Raw genomic sequence first — 21,860 nt, forward strand, 5'->3', positions numbered from 1 at the left:
TACAGGTACAGTATATCAACACTGGTACTTCCTACAGCTAGTCAGTCATAAAGGGTTCTACTGTCTACAGGATACGGGTACAGTATATCAACACTGGTACTTCCTACAGCTAGTCAGTCATAAAGGGTTCTACTGTCTACAGGTACAGTATATCAACACTGGTACTTCCTACAGCTAGTCAGTCATAAAGGGTTCTACTGTCTACAGGTACAGTATATCAACACTGGTACTTCCTACAGCTAGTCAGTCATAAAGGGTTCTACTGTCTACAGGATACGGGTACAGTATATCAACACTGGTACTTCCTACAGCTAGTCAGTCATAAAGGGTTCTACTGTCTACAGGTACAGTATATCAACACTGGTACTTCCTACAGCTAGTCAGTCATAAAGGGTTCTACTGTCTACAGGATACGGGTACAGTATATCAACACTGGTACTTCCTACAGCTAGTCAGTCATAAAGGGTTCTACTGTCTACAGGATACAGGTACAGTATATCAACACTGGTACTTCCTACAGCTCGTCAGTCATAAAGGGTTCTACTGTCTACAGGATACAGGTACAGTATATCAACACTGGTACTTCCTACAGCTAGTCAGTCATAAAGGGTTCTACTGTCTACAGGTACAGTATATCAACACTGGTACTTCCTACAGCTAGTCAGTCATAAAGGGTTCTACTGTCTACAGGATACAGGTACAGTATATCAACACTGGTACTTCCTACAGCTAGTCAGTCATAAAGGGTTCTACTGTCTACAGGATACAGGTACAGTACATCAACACTGGTACTTCCTACAGCTCGTCAGTCATAAAGGGTTCTACTGTCTAAAGGATACAGTATATCAACACTGGTACTTCCTACAGCTAGTCAGTCATAAAGGGTTCTACTGTCTACAGGTACAGTATATCAACACTGGTATTTCCTACAGCTAGTCATTCATAAAGGGTTCTACTGTCTACAGGATACGGGTACAGTATATCAACACTGGTACTTCCTACAGCTAGTCAGTCATAAAGGGTTCTACTGTCTACAGGTACAGTATATCAACACTGGTACTTCCTACAGCTAGTCAGTCATAAAGGGTTCTACTGTCTACAGGTACAGTATGTCAACACTGGTACTTACTACAGCTAGTCAGTCATAAAGGGTTCTACTGTCTACAGGATACGGGTACAGTATATCAACACTGGTACTTCCTACAGCTAGTCAGTCATAAAGGGTTCTACTGTCTACAGGTACAGTATATCAACACTGGTACTTCCTACAGCTAGTCAGTCATAAAGGGTTCTACTGTCTACAGGTACAGTATATTAACACTGGTACTTCCTACAGCTAGTCAGTCATAAAGGGTTCTACTGTCTACAGGATACGGGTACAGTATATCAACACTGGTACTTCCTACAGCTAGTCAGTCATAAAGGGTTCTATTGTCTACAGGTACAGTATATCAACACTGGTACTTCCTACAGCTAGTCAGTCATAAAGGGTTCTACTGTCTACAGGTACAGTATATCAACACTGGTACTTCCTACAGCTAGTCAGTCATAAAGGGTTCTACTGTCTACAGGATACAGGTACAGTATATCAACACTGGTACTTCCTACAGCTAGTCAGTCATAAAGGGTTCTACTGTCTACAGGTACAGTATATCAACACTGGTACTTCCTACAGCTAGTCAGTCATAAAGGGTTCTACTGTCTACAGGACACGGGTACAGTATATCAACACTGGTACTTCCTACAGCTAGTCAGTCATAAAGGGTTCTACTGTCTACAGGATACGGGTACAGTATATCAACACTGGTACTTCCTACAGCTAGTCAGTCATAAAGGGTTCTACTGTCTACAGGTACAGTATATCAACACTGGTACTTCCTACAGCTAGTCAGTCATAAAGGGTTCTACTGTCTACAGGATACAGGTACAGTATATCAACACTGGTACTTCCTACAGCTAGTCAGTCATAAAGGGTTCTACTGTCTACAGGATACGGGTACAGTATATCAACACTGGTACTTCCTACAGCTAGTCAGTCATAAAGGGTTCTACTGTCTACAGGTACAGTATATCAACACTGGTACTTCCTACAGCTAGTCAGTCATAAAGGGTTCTACTGTCTACAGGATACGGGTACAGTATATCAACACTGGTACTTCCTACAGCTAGTCAGTCATAAAGGGTTCTACTGTCTACAGGATACAGGTACAGTATATCAACACTGGTACTTCCTACAGCTCGTCAGTCATAAAGGGTTCTACTGTCTACAGGATACAGGTACAGTATATCAACACTGGTACTTCCTACAGCTAGTCAGTCATAAAGGGTTCTACTGTCTACAGGTACAGTATATCAACACTGGTACTTCCTACAGCTAGTCAGTCATAAAGGGTTCTACTGTCTACAGGATACAGGTACAGTATATCAACACTGGTACTTCCTACAGCTAGTCAGTCATAAAGGGTTCTACTGTCTACAGGATACAGGTACAGTACATCAACACTGGTACTTCCTACAGCTCGTCAGTCATAAAGGGTTCTACTGTCTAAAGGATACAGTATATCAACACTGGTACTTCCTACAGCTAGTCAGTCATAAAGGGTTCTACTGTCTACAGGTACAGTATATCAACACTGGTATTTCCTACAGCTAGTCATTCATAAAGGGTTCTACTGTCTACAGGATACGGGTACAGTATATCAACACTGGTACTTCCTACAGCTAGTCAGTCATAAAGGGTTCTACTGTCTACAGGTACAGTATATCAACACTGGTACTTCCTACAGCTAGTCAGTCATAAAGGGTTCTACTGTCTACAGGATACAGGTACAGTATATCAACACTGGTACTTCCTACAGCTAGTCAGTCATAAAGGGTTCTACTGTCTACAGGTACAGTATATCAACACTGGTACTTCCTACAGCTAGTCAGTCATAAAGGGTTCTACTGTCTACAGGTTACGGGTACAGTATATCAACACTGGTACTTCCTACAGCTAGTCAGTCATAAAGGGTTCTACTGTCTACAGGATACAGGTACAGTATATCAACACTGGTACTTCCTACAGCTAGTCAGTCATTAAGGGTTCTACTGTCTACAGGTACAGTATATCAACACTGGTACTTCCTACAGCTAGTCAGTCATAAAGGGTTCTACTGTCTACGGGTACAGTATATCAACACTGGTACTTCCTACAGCTAGTCAGTCATAAAGGGTTCTACTGTCTACAGGATACGGGTACAGTATATCAACACTGGTACTTCCTACAGCTAGTCAGTCATAAAGGGTTCTACTGTCTACAGGTACAGTATATCATCACTGGTACTTCCTACAGCTAGTCAGTCATAAAGGGTTCTACTGTCTACAGGTACAGTATATCAACACTGGTACTTCCTACAGCTAGTCAGTCATAAAGGGTTCTACTGTCTACAGGATACGGGTACAGTATATCAACACTGGTACTTCCTACAGCTAGTCAGTCATAAAGGGTTCTACTGTCTACAGGTACAGTATATCAACACTGGTACTTCCTACAGCTAGTCAGTCATAAAGGGTTCTACTGTCTACAGGATACGGGTACAGTATATCAACACTGGTACTTCCTACAGCTCGTCAGTCATAAAGGGTTCTACTGTCTACAGGATACGGGTACAGTATATCAACACTGGTACTTCCTACAGCTAGTCAGTCATAAAGGGTTCTACTGTCTACAGGTACAGTATATCAACACTGGTACTTCCTACAGCTAGTCAGTCATAAAGGGTTCTACTGCCTACAGGTACAGTATATCAACACTGGTACTTCCTACAGCTAGTCAGTCATAAAGGGTTCTACTGTCTACAGGTACAGTATATCAACACTGGTACTTCCTACAGCTAGTCAGTCATAAAGGGTTCTACTGTCTACAGGATACAGGTACAGTATATCAACACTGGTACTTCCTACAGCTAGTCAGTCATAAAGGGTTCTACTGTCTACAGGTACAGTATATCAACACTGGTACTTCCTACAGCTAGTCAGTCATAAAGGGTTCTACTGTCTACAGGATACGGGTACAGTATATCAACACTGGTACTTCCTACAGCTTGTCAGTCATAAAGGGTTCTACTGTCTACAGGATACGGGTACAGTATATCAACACTGGTACTTCCTACAGCTAGACAGTCATAAAGGGTTCTACTGTCTACAGGATACGGGTACAGTATATCAACACTGGTACTTCCTACAGCTAGTCAGTCATAAAGGGTTCTACTTTCTACAGGATACAGGTACAGTATATCAACACTGGTACTTCCTACAGCTCGTCAGTCATAAAGGGTTCTACTGTCTACAGGATACGGGTACAGTATATCAACACTGGTACTTCCTACAGCTAGTCAGTCATAAAGGGTTCTACTGTCTACAGGTACAGTATATCAACACTGGTACTTCCTACAGCTAGTCAGTCATAAAGGGTTCTACTGTCTACAGGATATGGGTACAGTATATCAACACTGGTACTTCCTACAGCTAGTCAGTCATAAAGGGTTCTACTGTCTACAGGTACAGTATATCAACACTGGTACTTCCTACAGCTAGTCAGTCATAAAGGGTTCTACTGTCTACAGGTACAGTATATCAAAACTGGTACTTCCTACAGCTCGTCAGTCATAAAGGGTTCTACTGTCTACAGGATACAGGTACAGTATATCAACACTGGTACTTCCTACAGCTAGTCAGTCATAAACGGTTCTACTGTCTACAGGATACAGGTACAGTATATCAACACTGGTACTTCCTACAGCTAGTCAGTCATAAAGGGTTCTACTGTCTACAGGTACAGTATATCAACACTGGTACTTCCTACAGCTAGTCAGTCATAAAGGGTTCTACTGTCTACAGGTTACGGGTACAGTATATCAACACTGGTACTTCCTACAGCTAGTCAGTCATAAAGGGTTCTACTGTCTACAGGATACAGGTACAGTATATCAACACTGGTACTTCCTACAGCTAGTCAGTCATAAAGGGTTCTACTGTCTACAGGTACAGTATATCAACACTGGTACTTCCTACAGCTAGTCAGTCATAAAGGGTTCTACTGTCATCGGGTACAGTATATCGACACTGGTACTTCCTACAGCTAGTCAGTCATAAAGGGTTCTACTGTCTACAGGATACGGGTACAGTATATCAACACTGGTACTTCCTACAGCTAGTCAGTCATAAAGGGTTCTACTGTCTACAGGTACAGTATATCATCACTGGTACTTCCTACAGCTAGTCAGTCATAAAGGGTTCTACTGTCTACAGGTACAGTATATCAACACTGGTACTTCCTACAGCTAGTCAGTCATAAAGGGTTCTACTGTCTACAGGATACGGGTACAGTATATCAACACTGGTACTTCATACAGCTAGTCAGTCATAAAGGGTTCTACTGTCTACAGGTACAGTATATCAACACTGGTACTTCCTACAGCTAGTCAGTCATAAAGGGTTCTACTGTCTACAGGATACGGGTACAGTATATCAACACTGGTACTTCCTACAGCTCGTCAGTCATAAAGGGTTCTACTGTCTACAGGATACGGGTACAGTATATCAACACTGGTACTTCCTACAGCTAGTCAGTCATAAAGGGTTCTACTGTCTACAGGTACAGTATATCAACACTGGTACTTCCTACAGCTAGTCAGTCATAAAGGGTTCTACTGCCTACAGGTACAGTATATCAACACTGGTACTTCCTACAGCTAGTCAGTCATAAAGGGTTCTACTGTCTACAGGTACAGTATATCAACACTGGTACTTCCTACAGCTAGTCAGTCATAAAGGGTTCTACTGTCTACAGGATACAGGTACAGTATATCAACACTGGTACTTCCTACAGCTAGTCAGTCATAAAGGGTTCTACTGTCTACAGGTACAGTATATCAACACTGGTACTTCCTACAGCTAGTCAGTCATAAAGGGTTCTACTGTCTACAGGATACGGGTACAGTATATCAACACTGGTACTTCCTACAGCTCGTCAGTCATAAAGGGTTCTACTGTCTACAGGATACGGGTACAGTATATCAACACTGGTACTTCCTACAGCTAGACAGTCATAAAGGGTTCTACTGTCTACAGGATACGGGTACAGTATATCAACACTGGTACTTCCTACAGCTAGTCAGTCATAAAGGGTTCTACTTTCTACAGGATACAGGTACAGTATATCAACACTGGTACTTCCTACAGCTAGTCAGTCATAAAGGGTTCTACTGTCTACAGGATATGGGTACAGTATATCAACACTGGTACTTCCTACAGCTAGTCAGTCATAAAGGGTTCTACTGTCTACAGGTACAGTATATCAACACTGGTACTTCCTACAGCTCGTCAGTCATAAAGGGTTCTACTGTCTACAGGATACAGGTACAGTATATCAACACTGGTACTTCCTACAGCTAGTCAGTCATAAAGGGTTCTACTGTCTACAGGATACAGGTACAGTATATCAACACTGGTACTTCCTACAGCTAGTCAGTCATAAAGGGTTCTACTGTCTACAGGTACAGGATATCAACACTGGTACTTCCTACAGCTAGTCAGTCATAAAGGGTTCTACTGTCTACAGGTTACGGGTACAGTATATCAACACTGGTACTTCCTACAGCTAGTCAGTCATAAAGGGTTCTACTGTCTACAGGATACAGGTACAGTATATCAACACTGGTACTTCCTACAGCTAGTCAGTCATAAAGGGTTCTACTGTCTACAGGTACAGTATATCAACACTGGTACTTCCTACAGCTAGTCAGTCATAAAGGGTTCTACTGTCTACAGGTACAGTATATCAACACGGGTACTTCCTACAGCTAGTCAGTCATAAAGGGTTCTACTGTCTACAGGATACGGGTACAGTATATCAACACTGGTACTTCCTACAGCTAGTCAGTCATAAAGGGTTCTACTGTCTACAGGATACGGGTACAGTATATCAACACTGGTACTTCCTACAGCTAGTCAGTCATAAAGGGTTCTACTGTCTACAGGTACAGTATAGCAACACTGGTACTTCCTACAGCTAGTCAGTCATAAAGGGTTCTACTGCCTATTTGGTAGCATTGCCTTTAAATTAGAGGTTAACTTGGGTCAAACGTTTTGGGTAGCCTTCCACAAGCTTCCCACAATAAGTTGGGTGAATTTGGCCCATTCCTCATGACAGAGCTGGCGTAACAGGTTTGTAGGTGTAAAGGCAGTCAATGTTGTTCTCCCCCTTAGACGAGAAGGAGCATGGATAGGACCAAGATGCGGATTGAGGGAAATAAGCCATCTTTTAATGAAGAACAGCAAACAAGACACTACAAACTACAAAACAACAAACTAACAAACCTTCAACCGTCCTGTGTGGCCCAAACACTGACACAGGAACAAACACCCACAAAACACCAGTGAAACCCTGGCTGCCTTTGTATGACTCTCAATTAGAGACAAACAATACACACCTGTCTCTAATTGAGAATCATACCAGGCCGAACACAAAACCCCACATAGAAATACAAACATAGACAAACCCACCCAACTCACGCCCTGACCAACTAAAATGAATACAAAACAAAGGAAAACAGGTCAGGAACGTGACAGAACCCCCCCCTTAAGGTGTGAACTCCGGGCGCACCAGCACAAAGTCTAGGGGAGGGTCTGGGTGGGCGTCTGTCCACGGTGGCGGCTCTGGCGGTGGACGAGGTCCCCACCCCACCATAATCAATCCCCGCTTCTTTATCCCCCTCCCAATGACCACCCTCCCACTAACCCCACCTAAATGAAGGGGCAGCACCGGGATAAGGGGCAGCACCGGGATAAGGGGCAGCACCGGGACAAGGGGCAGCACCGGGACAAGGGGCAGCACCGGGACAAGGGGCAGCACCGGGACAAGGGGCAGCACCGGGACAAGGGGCAGCACCGGGATAAGGGGCGGCAGGTCCTGGCTGAGGGACTCCGGCAGGTCCTGGCTGAGGGACTCCGGCAGGTCCGGGCTGAGTGGCAGCTCCGGACTGTAGGGCAGCTCCGGACTGTAGGGCAGCTCCGGACTGTAGGGCAGCTCCGGACTGTAGGGCAGCTCCGGACTGTAGGGCAGCTCCTGACTGTAGGGCAGCTCCTGACTGGCGGGCAGCTCCTGACTGGCGGGCGTCTCTGGCAGCTCCTGACTGGCGGGCGTCTCTGGCAGCTCCTGACTGGCGGGCGTCTCTGGCAGCTCCTGACTGGCGGGCGTCTCTGGCAGCTCCTGACTGGCGGGCGTCTCTGGCAGCTCCTGACTGGCGGGCGTCTCTGGCAGCTCCTGACTGGCGGGCGTCTCTGGCAGCTCCTGACTGGCGGGCGTCTCTGGCAGCTCCTGACTGGCGGGCGTCTCTGGCAGCTCCTGACTGACGGACGGCTCTAGCGGCTCCTGACTGACGGACGGCTCTACTGGCTCGGGACAGACGGGCGGCTCTAATGGCTCGTGGCAGACGGCTGACTCAGATGGCGCTGGGCAGACAGATGGCTCAGACGGCGCTGGGCAGACAGATGGCTCAGACGGCGCTGGGCAGACAGATGGCTCAGACGGCGCTGGGCAGACAGATGGCTCAGACGGCGCTGGGCAGACAGATGGCTCAGACGGCGCTGGGCAGACAGATGGCTCAGACGGCGCTGGGCAGACAGATGGCTCAGACGGCGCTGGGCAGACAGATGGCTCAGACGGAGCTGGGCAGACGGGCCGTTCAGGCACCGCTGGGCAGACGGCAGACTCTGGCCGGCTGAGACGCACTATAGGCCTGGTGCGTGGTACCGGAACTGGAGGTACCGGGCTGAGGGCACGCACCTCAGGGCGAGTGCGGGGAGAAGGAACAGTGCGTCCAGGGCTCTGGAGACGCACAGGAGGCTTTGTGCGTGGTGCCGGAACTGGAGGCACCGGGCTGGAGACACGCACCATAGGGAGAGTACGTGGAAGAGGAACAGGGCTCTGGAGATGCACTGGAAGCCTGGTGCGTGGTGTAGGCACTGGTGGTACTGAGCTGGGGTGGGAAGGTGGCGCCGGATATACCGGACCGTGAAGGAGGACACGTGCTCTTGAGCACCGAGCCTCCCCAACCTTACCAGGTTGAATGGACCCCGTAGCCCTGCCAGTGCGGCGAGGTGGAATAGCCCGCACTGGGCTATGCAGGCGAACCGGGGACACCACCTGTAAGGCTGGTGCCATGTACACCGGCCCGAGGAGACGTACTGGAGACCAGATACGTTGGGCCGGCTTCATGGCACTCGGCTCGATGCCCAACCTAGCCCTCCCAGTGCGGCAAGGTGGAATAGCCCGCACTGGGCTAAGCACGCGTACTGGGGACACCGTGCGCTTTACCGCATAACACGGTGTCTGACCAGTACGACGCCCTCTTACTCCACGGCAAGCCCGGGGAGTTGGCTCAGGTATCCAACCCGGCTTCGCCACACTCCCCTTTAGCCCCCCCCCAAGAAATTCTTGGGTGAGCCTCTCGGGCTTCCAGCCTCTCATACGTGCTGCCTCCTCAATCCACCGCTCCTGGGCTGTGGCTGCCTTCTTCACCTCCCGAGAGCGGCGATTCTCTCCAACCCTTCCCCAGGGTCCGTTTCCGTCCATGATCTCCCAAGACCATTCCTCCTGTGTCCAGTGCCTTAGTTCTTTCTCTCTCTCCTCAATCCGCTTGGTCCTGTTGTGGTGGGTGTTTCTGTAAAGGCAGTCAATGTTGTTCTCCCCCTTAGACGAGAAGGAGCATGGATAGGACCAAGATGCGGATTGAGGGAAATAAGCCATCTTTTAATGAAGAACAGCAAACAAGACACTACAAACTACAAAACAACAAACTAACAAACCTTCAACCGTCCTGTGTGGCCCAAACACTGACACAGGAACAAACACCCACAAAACACCAGTGAAACCCTGGCTGCCTTTGTATGACTCTCAATTAGAGACAAACAATACACACCTGTCTCTAATTGAGAATCATACCAGGCCGAACACAAAACCCCACATAGAAATACAAACATAGACAAACCCACCCAACTCACGCCCTGACCAACTAAAATGAATACAAAACAAAGGAAAACAGGTCAGGAACGTGACAGTAGGCCTCCTTGCTCGCACACGCTTTGTCAGTTCTGTCCACAATTTTTCTATGGGATTGAGGTCAGGACTTTGTGATGGACACTGCAATACCTTGACTTTGTTGTCCTTAAGCCATTTTACCGCATATTTGGAAGTATGCTTGGGGTCATTGTCCATTAGGAAGACCCATTTGCGACCAAGCTTTAACTTCATGACTGATGTCTTGAGATGTTGCTTCAATATATTCACATAACTTTCCTCCCTCATGATGCCATCTATTTTGTGAAGTGCACCAGACCCTCCTGCAGCAAAGCACCCCCACAACATGATGCTGCCACCCCCCTGCTTCACAGTTGGGATGGTGTTCTTCGGTTTGCAAGCCTCCCCCTTTTTCCTCCAAACATAACGATGGTCATTATGGCCAAACAGTTCTATTTTTGTTTCATCAGATCAGAGGAAATTTCTCCAAAAAGTACGACCTTCGTCCCCATGTGCAGTTGCACAACTTTGCTGTTGTTCAGGGATTGATTTGCACTTTTCACTCCAAAGTACGTTCATCTCTAGGAGACAGAACGCGTCTCCTTCCTGAGCGGTATGATGGCTGCGTGGTCCCACGGTGTTTATACTTGCGTTCTATTGTTTGTACAGATGAATGTGGTACCTTCAGGCGTTTGGAAATTGCTCCCAAGGATGAACCAGACTTGGCTGATTTCTTTTGATTTTCCCATGATGTCAAGCATTGAGGCACTGAGTTGGAAGGTAGGCCTTGAAATACATCCACAGGTAGACCTCCAATTGACTCAAATTATGTCAATTAGCCTATCAGAAGCTTCTAAAGCCATGACATAATTTTCTGGAATTTTCCAAGCTGTTTAAGGGCACAGTCAACTTAGTGTATGTAAACTTCTGACCCACTGGAATTGTGATACAGTGAATTATAAGTGAAATAATCTGTCTGTAATCAATTGTTGGACAAATTACTTGTGTCATGGACAAAGTAGATGTCCTAACTGACTTGCCAAAACTGCAGTTTGTTAACAAGAAATGTGTAGAGTGGTTGAACAACGAGTTTTAATGACTCCAACCTAAGTGTATGTAAACTTCAGACTTCAACTGTATATCATGAGTGGCGACCCATTAGCATGCCAGTTATTAATAAGCCAGATATCCCACCTCATAATGTCTCCCGTCCCCATTGTTGCTGGGGAAACAGTAGAACACTCTGAGGACATTCTACATTCTATAGAATCTCTTTTTGAATTCTCTGGTCAGAACCTTCTCTGTTCTTGTCATGTTGATTGTAATTCCCTGTAAATATATTTTTTTCTAGAATCCCAACCTGGCCTCTAAATACTCTGCCTCCGTCTCACGTTTTCTTTTCCCTTCAAATTAGGCATTGTGTCTCCTCCAAATGTTCTGGTTTCCCTGCTCCACCCCCTTGACAACCCTGGGATGCCATTTTGACTCTATTCCATTGACCGAAAGCAGTCATTACTCTGATCTGTGTATTTTGTCATTGGACAAACACTCCACCAACAAAATGAAATCTGCTTGGGAACGGGAAATGGGTGTTGAATTTCCACAGGACTGTTGGGATGCGGCGATAGATAGAGTAGAGGTCCACTACGTCTTGTGCTCGTCTTGGTCAACAGTGAAGAGGCGACTCCGGGATGCTGGCCTTCTAGGCAGAGTTCCTCTGTCCAGTGTCCGTGTTCTTTTGCCCATCTTAATATTTTATTTTTATTGGCCAGTCTGAGATATGGCTTTTTCTTTGCAACTCTGCCTAGGAGGCCAGCATTCCGGAGTCGCGGAGGGAGGGAGGGAGGGAGGGTGTGGGATGGGTTGGCTATATGAGGTGATCAAGGTGGGTGGTTGGGAGGGAGGGAGGGAGGGAGGGAGGGAGGGAGGGAGGGAGGGAGGGAGGGAGGGTGTGGGATGGGTTGGCTATATGAGGTGATCAAGGTGGGTGGGAGGGAGGGAGGGAGGGAGGGAGGGAGGGAGGGAGGGAGGGAGGGAGGGAGGGAGGGAGGGAGGGAGGGAGGGAGGGAGGGAGGGAGGGAGGGAGGGTGTGGGATGGGTTGGCTATATGAGGTGATCAAGGTGGGAGGGAGGGAGGGAGGGAGGGAGGGAGGGAGGGAGGGAGGAAGGGAGGGAGGGAGGGAGGGAGGGTGTGGGATGGGTTGGCTATATGAGGTGATCAAGGTGGGTGGGAGGGAGGGAGGGAGGGAGGGAGGGAGGGTGTGGGATGGGTTGGCTATATGAGGTGATCAAGGTGGGTGGGTGGGAGGGAGGGAGGGAGGGAGGGAGGGAGGGAGGGAGGGAGGGAGGGAGGGAGGGAGGGAAAGAGTTTGAGGTGGGTGGACTGAGGTAGTGCAGAGAGGTAAGGAAGGGACTAGGGGGGGTGGTGGATGTGTTGTATCTAGCGAGGGAGGGAGGGAGGGAGGGAGGGAGGGTGTGGGATGGGTTGGCTATATGAGGTGATCAAGGTGGGTGGGAGGGAGGGAGGGAGGGAGGGAGGGAGGGTGTGGGATGGGTTGGCTATATGAGGTGATCAAGGTGGGAGGGAGGGAGGGAGGGAGGGAGGGAGGGAGGGAGGGAGGGTGTGGGATGGGTTGGCTATATGAGGTGATCAAGGTGGGTGGTTGGGAGGGAGGGAGGGAGGGAGGGAGGGAGGGAGGGAGGGAGGGAGGGAGGGAAAGAGTTCGAGGTGGGTGGACTGAGGTAGTGCAGAGAGGTAAGGAAGGGACTAGGGGGGGTGGTGGATGTGTTGTATCTAGCGAGGGAGGGAGGGAGGGAGGGAGGGAGGGAGGGAGGGAGGGAGGGAGGGAGGGAGAGAGGGAGGGAGGGAGGGAGGGAAAGAGTTCGAGGTGGGTGGACTGAGGTAGTGCAGAGAGGTAAGGAAGGGACTAGGGGGGGTGGTGGATGTGTTGTATCTAGCGAGGGAGGGAGGGAGGGAGGGAGGGAGGGAGGGAGGGAGGGAGGGAGATGGTAAAATCTTGGTACTTACATTGATGTACATTCTGTAAAAGTTGAATAAATAAAAGACATGAAGATATCAGTGGGATGGAATTCAAACTTCATTTACACTTCTGAGAGTTCTGAAAGAGAACAGCCAATCGGGAGGTTAGATGAAGCCAAGCTGCAAAAATGGCTGATGGTGGAGCAAGGACATGCAGAGGCGCAAAGAGAAATATCCTTGATGTTCTCAACAAGTTCAAGTCTTGTGGCCAGTTTCACCAAAAGCCAGTGAGATTCCCCAAGCAGACGAAGCTTTGACGGTAGACCTAGAGGCTGCTAGCCAGGTTTTCCAACAGCTCCTGAACATACCTTGGATTAGGAAATCGGTCAATATTGAGCCATTGACAGACAATATTTGCAGTTCAGCAGCTGTCATCAAGTCACCAGAGATCTTTATAGATTTAGTAGAGGTATATAGTGGTAGAGGTATATAGTGGTAGAGGTATATAGTGGTAGAGGTATATAGTGGTAGAGGTATATAGTGGTAGAGGTATATAGTGGTAGAGGTATATAGTGGTAGAGGTATATAGTGGTAGAGGTATATAGTGGTAGAGGTACATAGTAGTAGAGGTATATAGTAGTAGAGGTATATAGTGGTAGAGGTATATAGTGGTAGAGGTACATAGTAGTAGAGGTATATAGTAGTAGAGGTATATAGTGGTAGAGGTATATAGTGGTAGAGGTATATAGTGGTAGATGTATATAGTGGTAGAGATATATAGTAGTATAGGTATATAGTAGTAGAGGTATATAGTGGTAGAGGTATATAGTAGTAGAGGTATATAGAGGTAGAGGTACAGTATGTGGACACCTGCTCCTCGAACATCTCATTCCAAAATCATGGGCATTAATATGGAGTTGCTTCCCCCGCTTTGCTGCGATAACAGCCTCCACTCTTCTGGGAAGGCTTTCCACTAGATGTTGGAATATTTCTGCAAGTACTTGCTTCCATTCAGTCACAATCGCATTAGTGAGGCCGGGCACTGATGTTGGGCGATTAGGCCTGGCTCGCAGTCAGCGTTCCAATTCATCCCAAAGATGTTTGATGGGGTTGAGGTCAGGGCTCTGTGCAGGCCAGTCAAGTTCTTCCACACCAATCTTGACAAACCATTTCTGTATGGACCTTGCTTTGTGCACAGGGACATTGCCATGCTGAAACAGGAAAGGGACTTCCCCAAACGGTTGTCTCAAAGTTGGAAACAAGGTATCGTCTAGAATGTCATTGTATGCTGTAGTGTTAATATTTCCCTTCACTTGAACTAAGGGGCTTATCCGAAACCATGAAAAACAGTCCCAGGCCATTATTCCTCCTCCACCAAACTTTACAGCTGGCACTATGCATTGGGGCAGGTAGCTTTCTCCTGGCATCCGCCAAACCGAGATTCGTCCGTTGGACCGCCAAATGGTGAAGTGTGATTCATCACTCCAGAGAATGCGTTTCCACTGCTCCAGAGCCCAATGGCTGTGAGCTTTACACCACTCCAGACGACGCTTGGCGTTGCACATGGTGATGTTTGGCTTGTGTGCTGCTGCTCGGCCATGGAAACCCATTTCATGAAGCTCCCGACGAACAGCTCTTGTGTGCTGACATTGCTTCCAGAAGCAGCTTGGAACTCGGTAGTGAGGACAAACGATTTTTACGCGCTACGCACACTGCGGCCCTGTTCTTTGAGCTTTTGTGGCCTACCACTTCGCGGCTGAGCCGTTGTTGCTCCTAGACGTTTCCACTTCCCAAAAAACAGCACTTACAGTTGACCGGGGGCAGCTCTAGCAGGGCAGAAAGTTGACAAACTGACTTGTTGGAAAAGTGGCATCCTATGACGGTGCCACGTTGAAAGTCACTGAGCTCTTCAGTAAGGCCCATTCTACTGCCAATGTTTGTCTATGGAGATTGTATGGCTGTGTGCTCGATTTTATACACCTGTCAGCAATGGGTTTGGCTGAAATTGCTAAATCTGCAGTGCTGCTGATCTGGTCTGCATGGATGAGGAAGACTAGAGGTCAGGTCACGTCCAGGCAGACAGGAGACGAATCAAACTTTATATGACTCTCACTCTCTACACCAGCAGGTAGGAGACGAATCAAACTTTATATGACTCTCACTCTCTATACCAGCATGTAGGTGATTCATCTAACTTTATATGACTCTCATTCTCTATACAAGCAGGTAGGAGATTCATCTAACTTTATATGACTCTCTATACCAGCAGGTAGGAGACGAATCAAACTTCATATGACTCTCACTCTCTATACCAGCATGTAGGAGATTCATCTAACTTTATATGACTCTCATTCTCTATACCAGCAGGTAGGAGACATATTTAACAGTATATATCTATCTCTCTATACCAGCAGGTAGGAGACATATTTAACAGTATATATCTCTCTATACCAGCATGTAGGAGACATATTTAACAGTATATATATCTCTATACCAGCAGGTAGGGGACATATTTAACAGTATATATCTATCTCTCTATACCAGCAGGTATGAGATGTATTTAACAGTATATATCTATCTATACCAGCAGGTAGGAGACGTATATAACTTTATATATCTATCTATACCAGCAGGTAGGAGACGTATTTAACTTTATATATCTCTCTATACCAGCAGGTAGGAGACGTATATATCTCTCTATACCAGCAGGTAGGAGACGTATTTAACAGTATATATCTCTAAACCAGCAGGTAGGAGATGTATTTAACAGTATATGTCTATCTCTCTATACCAGCAGGTAGGAGACGTATTTAACAGTATATATCTCTATACCAGCAGGTAGTGGAGGCGACCTCTGAAGAACTAGTTTGAGTTTCAATGGGAGAGAGAGAGAGAGAGAGAGAGAGAGAGAGAGAGAGAGAGAGAGAGAGAGAGAGAGAGAGAGAGAGAGAGAGAGAGAGAGAGAGAGAGAGAGAGAGAGAGAGAGAGAGAGAGAGAGAGAGAGAGAGAGAGAGAGAGAGAGAGAGAGAGAGAGAGAGAGAGAGAGAGAGAGAGAGGAGAGAGAGAGAGAGAGAGAGAGAGAGAGAGAGAGAGAGAGAGAGAGAGAGAGAGAGAGAGAGAGAGAGAGACGGATCTGAACAGAGCCACATTGTCCTCTCCTAACAGATGTTATCTCACTCACTAATTGGCCAAGCAGCAAAAACGTAGGGTGTTTCTCAATACGCATACTACCACGCTCCACACTCTCATGCTCTGAGTGCATTCTCAGAGTACGTTCTTGTGAGGATGAGAGGGTAGAGAACACATAAACAATACACTTGAGAAGCACTCCCCCTACTGTATTTACCTCACGCTGCACGTCCTCATTCACTGACCCTTCTTCCAGACAGGATAATGGCAACAAGAGAGACCCAACAAGATAATACACAAAGCAACACGTTTAACTTCATAACTATCTGCTAGATATTGATACGTGAATCGTAATAATGTAGCTAACCTAGCTGGTTTAACGGGCAAAAATGACCTAAAACTAATGTTATGCAAGGAAGATGTCAATTATTCGTGGGTAGCTAGCTAACAATTATCCGTGGCTATCTGGCTCTCTAACAGTACTAGTAGCTAGCCAGTTAGCCCTAACAGTACTGGTAGCTAGCCAGTTAGCCCTAACAGTACTGGTAGCTAGCCAGTTAGCCCTAACAGTACTGGTAGCTAGCCAGTTAGCCCCAACAGTACTGGTAGCTAGCCAGTTAGACCTAACAGTACTAGTAGCTAGCCAGTTAGCCCTAACAGTACTAGTAGCTAGCCAGTTAGCCCTCACAGTACTAGTAGCTAGCCAGTTAGCCCTAACAGTACTAGTAGCTAGCCAGTTAGCCCTAAAAGTAGTAGTAGCTAGCCAGTTAGCCCTAACAGTACTAGTAGCTAGCCAGTTAGCCCTAACAGTACTAGTAGCTAGCCAGTTAGCCCTAACATTACTAGTAGCTAGCCAGTTATCCCTAACAGTACTGGTAGCTAGCCAGTTAGCCCTAACAGTACTGGTAGCTAGCCAGTTAGCCCTAACAGTAGTAGCAGCTAGTCAGTTATCCCTAACATTACTAGTAGCTAGCCAGTTAGCCCTAACAGTACTAGTAGCTAGCCAGTTAGCCCTAACAGTACTGGTAGCTAGCCAGTTAGCCCTAACAGTACTGGTAGCTAGCCAGTTAGCCCTAACAGTAGTAGCAGCTAGTCAGTTATCCCTAACAGAACTAGTAGCTAGCCAGTTAGCCCTAACAGTACTGGTAGCTAGTGTAAGAAATTGTATTAGATATTGGTAACTTGTTTTAACAACTTCTCAACATTACCTATAAGTTGACACAACATACACACCCCCTCTTTCTCTTGGACATATGCTGGACACATAGGACATATACACGGCACCCACAATTCCCCTCCCCCATGACAATCACACAGACACACCCAACCCATGGTTGGACCTCAGGACAAAGAACTCTCAGGAACCAATGGAACGTGGACACCAGGCCTGATCAGGAATACCCAAGACCCAGATCGACCAACTGGAAGGCCGGACTCGCAGATCTACCTACTTTGCTTGTTGTCTATATAGTACTGAACATTTCTGGAAACTCCCTCTTTCCCGGACGATTCACTAGGAGTCAGACTGAAAGAGCCTTGCTGCAAGATTTTACTAAGATATCTTTACATGTAATTAAACGGCCTTATTATATAATTATCCACCTCGTCCTATTGTCTCCTCTTGTTCTCCTGTCAACAGTAAACGTTTTACTAACACTAGCCAGTTAGCCCTAACAGTACTAGTAGCTAGGCAGTTAGCCCTAACAATACTGGTAGCTAGCTAACCGTGGCTATCTGGCTCGCTAACAGTACTAGTAGCTAGCCAGTTAGCCTTATTGACTTATTATGGGCTTGTGATATACGGTCCATAGGTAGGTAAACATGCTAAAATTAACACAGCATGTATTTATTAACGTATCAAGATAAAATATTGTAGTCAGGCAACATATGTGATGTGAATAGGCAAAATGTCATTGCGAAGTCAGAGTGTATTTTCTCTGGCTTCAGCTCAAATAATGGCCTATTGATTTCAAGAAATGTTATGTAATTTTATTACGTGGTTGAGTCATATTTCTGTGCATACTTTCCGTTGCATCGATGCATGCTTTAAAAAATGTACAAACGGAGTACGGATTGGAGAAGTGCCCTCCGTGCTCTGTTTCGTGAACTTTGATTTGGACTCATACGCTGACCCTCCCGTGCTCTAATTGCCCTTCAGGGGTATAAAGCACAGCAGGTAGTCTGGTTATTTAAACTAATTCCCCTTCAGGATATAAAGCACAGCAGGTAGTCTGGTTATTTAAACTAATTCCCCTTCAGGATATAAAGCACAGCAGGTAGTCTGGTTATTTAAACTAATTCCCCTTCAGGGGTATAAACACAGCAGGTAGTCTGGTTATTTAAACTAATTCCCCTTCAGGATATAAAGCACAGCAGGTAGTCTGGTTATTTAAACTAATTCCCCTTCAGGATATAAAGCACAGCAGGTAGTCTGATATAAAGCAGAACCGTAGAACTGTATGAAAGTCAGTCTTATGATAAAAAGGCAACTCAACGATAATAAGATCTTTCAGAGGAAGTGTGGTGATTTGTTAAAGCAGTACCAGATCATAGAGCATGTCCTTCTTCAAACAGAGATTCTACTATTCAATTAGCTGTTTTCCTATTCAACATCAGCAGTGTCATTTTACTACCGCACAGTACGGACAAACTCACAATACACTTTTATGACTGAAGCAGGCAATGTCGTGCAGCACTGCAGCAACTACCAAGATGTAGGGTGCAGTGCACAGACACACACATACACACACACACGCACAGACACACACACACACACCTCGCTGAGCTCTCAGTAGCAGCTCTGCAGTGTAATTAAAAGGAATGCCATGGCTGCAGCATCACATTCCCCTGCTCTCTGTCTGTCACTCTGAGGTCAACCTATCAAGGACATGTGGCCTTGTTTAAAGCGTTCTGGAACCTTTCCAAAGATTCACAGACCAGGCCACTGTGTACAACAATACAGGAGAGAATTCCACAGTCTAAAGATTCACAGACCAGGCCACTGTGTACAAAAATACACGAGAGAATTCCACAGTCTAAAGATTCACAGACCAGGCCACTGTGTACAACAATACACGAGAATTCCACAGTCTAAAGATTCACAGACCAGTCTACTGTGTACAACAATACACCAGAGAATTCCACAGTCTAAAGATTCACAGACCAGGCCACTGTGTACAACAATACAGGAGAGAATTCCACAGTCTAAAGAGTCACAGACCAGGCCACTGTGTACAACAATACACCAGAGAATTCCACAGTCTAAAGATTCACAGACCAGGCCACTGTGTACAACAATACAGGAGAGAATTCCACAGTCTAAAGATTCACAGACCAGTCTACTGTGTACAACAATACAGGAGAGAATTCCACAGTCTAAAGATTCACAGACCAGTCTACTGTGTACAACAATACACTGAGAGAACTCCACAGTCTAAAGATTCACAGACCAGGCCACTGTGTACAACAATACACCAGAGAATTCCACAGTCTAAAGATTCACAGACCAGTCTTCTGTGTACAACAATACACAAGAGAATTCCAGTCTAAAGATTCACAGACCAGTCTACTGTGTACAACAATACAGGAGAGAATTCCACAGTCTAAAGATTCACAGACCAGTCCACTGTGTACAACAATACACCAGAGAATTCCACAGTCTATAGATTCACAGACCAGGCCACTGTGTACAACAATACAGGAGAGAATTCCACAGTCTAAAGATTCACAGACCAGGCCACTGTGTACAACAATACAGGAGAGAATTCCACAGTCTAAAGATTCACAGACCAGGCCACTGTGTACAACAATACACAAGAGAATTCCACAGTCTAAAGATTCACAGACCAGGCCACTGTGTACAACAATACACCAGAGAATTCCACAGTCTAAAGATTCACAGACCAGGCCACTGTGTACAACAATACACCAGAGAATTCCACAGTCTAAAGATTCAAAGACCAGTCTACTGTGTACAACAATACACCAGAGAATTCCACAGTCTAAAGATTCACAGACCAGGCCACTGTGTACAACAACACACGAGAATTCCACAGTCTAAAGATTCACAGACCAGGCCACTGTGTACAACAATACACCAGAGAATTCCACAGTCTAAAGATTCACAGACCAGGCCACTGTGTACAACAATACACAAGAGAATTCCACAGTCTAAAGATTCACAGACCAGTCTACTGTGTTCAACAATACAGGAGAGAATTCCACAGTCTAAAGATTCACAGACCAGGCCACTGTGTACAGCAATACAGGAGAGAATTCCACAGTCTAAAGATTCACAGACCAGGCCACTGTGTACAACAATACAGGAGAGAATTCCACAGTCTAAAGATTCACAGACCAGGCCACTGTGTTCAACAATACACCAGAGAATTCCACAGTCTATGGCTGTCTAGTGCACTGAGCCTACATTTTACCAGAGGCCATAGGGCTGTACACTATAAAGGGAATAGGGTTCCATGTGGGACACCGCCCTGTCTGTTATAATATGGAGTATTGGCTTGGTCCCTGTCTGTTATAATATGGAGTATTGGCTTGGTCCCTCCTTACCCTGTCTGTTATAATATGGAGTATTGGCTTGGTCCCTGTCTGTTATAATATGGAGTATTGGCTTGGTCCCTGTCTGTTATAATATGGAGTATTGGCTTGGTCCCTCCCCACCCTGTCTGTTATAATATGGAGTATTGGCTTGGTCCCTCCTCACCCTGTCTGTTATAATATGGAGTATTGGCTTGGTCCCTGTCTGTTATAATATGGAGTATTGGCTTGGTCCCTGTCTGTTATAATATGGAGTATTGGCTTGGTCCCTGTCTGTTATAATATGGAGTATTGGCTTGGTCCCTCCTCACCCTGTCTGTTATAATATGGAGTATTGGCTTGGTCCCTCCTCACCCTGTCTGTTATAATATGGAGTATTGGCTTGGTCCCTGTCTGTTATAATATGGAGTATTGGCTTGGTCCCTCCCCACCCTGTCTGTTATAATATGGCGTATTGGCTTGGTCCCTGTCTGTTATAATATGGAGTATTGGCTTGGTCCCTGTCTGTTATAATATGGAGTATTGGCTTGGTCCCTCCTTACCCTGTCTGTTATAATATGGAGTATTGGCTTGGTCCCTGTCTGTTATAATATGGAGTATTGGCTTGGTCCCTGTCTGTTATAATATGGAGTATTGGCTTGGTCCCTCCTCACCCTGTCTGTTATAATATGGAGTATTGGCTTGGTCCCTCCTCACCCTGTCTGTTATAATATGGAGTATTGGCTTGGTCCCTGTCTGTTATAATATGGAGTATTGGCTTGGTCCCTGTCTTTTATAATATGGAGTATTGGCTTGGTCCCTCCTTACCCTGTTTCCCCACACTATACTGTTATATACAGTACATTATCCTGCACTATACTGATATATACAGTACATTATCCTGCACTATACTGCTATATACAGTACATTATCCTGCACTATAGTGTTATATACAGTACATTATCCTGCTCCATACTGCTATATACAGTACATTATCCTGCTCCATACTGCTATATACAGTACATTATCCTGCTCCATACTGCTATATACAGTACATTATCCTGCTCCATACTGCTATATACAGTACATTATCCTGCTATATAGAGTATATTATCATGACGTAATTAAGAAGTGATTGTTGATGCACTACAATGG

This window comes from Salvelinus fontinalis, chromosome 38 (assembly GCF_029448725.1).
Source record: "Salvelinus fontinalis isolate EN_2023a chromosome 38, ASM2944872v1, whole genome shotgun sequence".
Lineage (NCBI taxonomy): Eukaryota > Metazoa > Chordata > Actinopteri > Salmoniformes > Salmonidae > Salvelinus > Salvelinus fontinalis.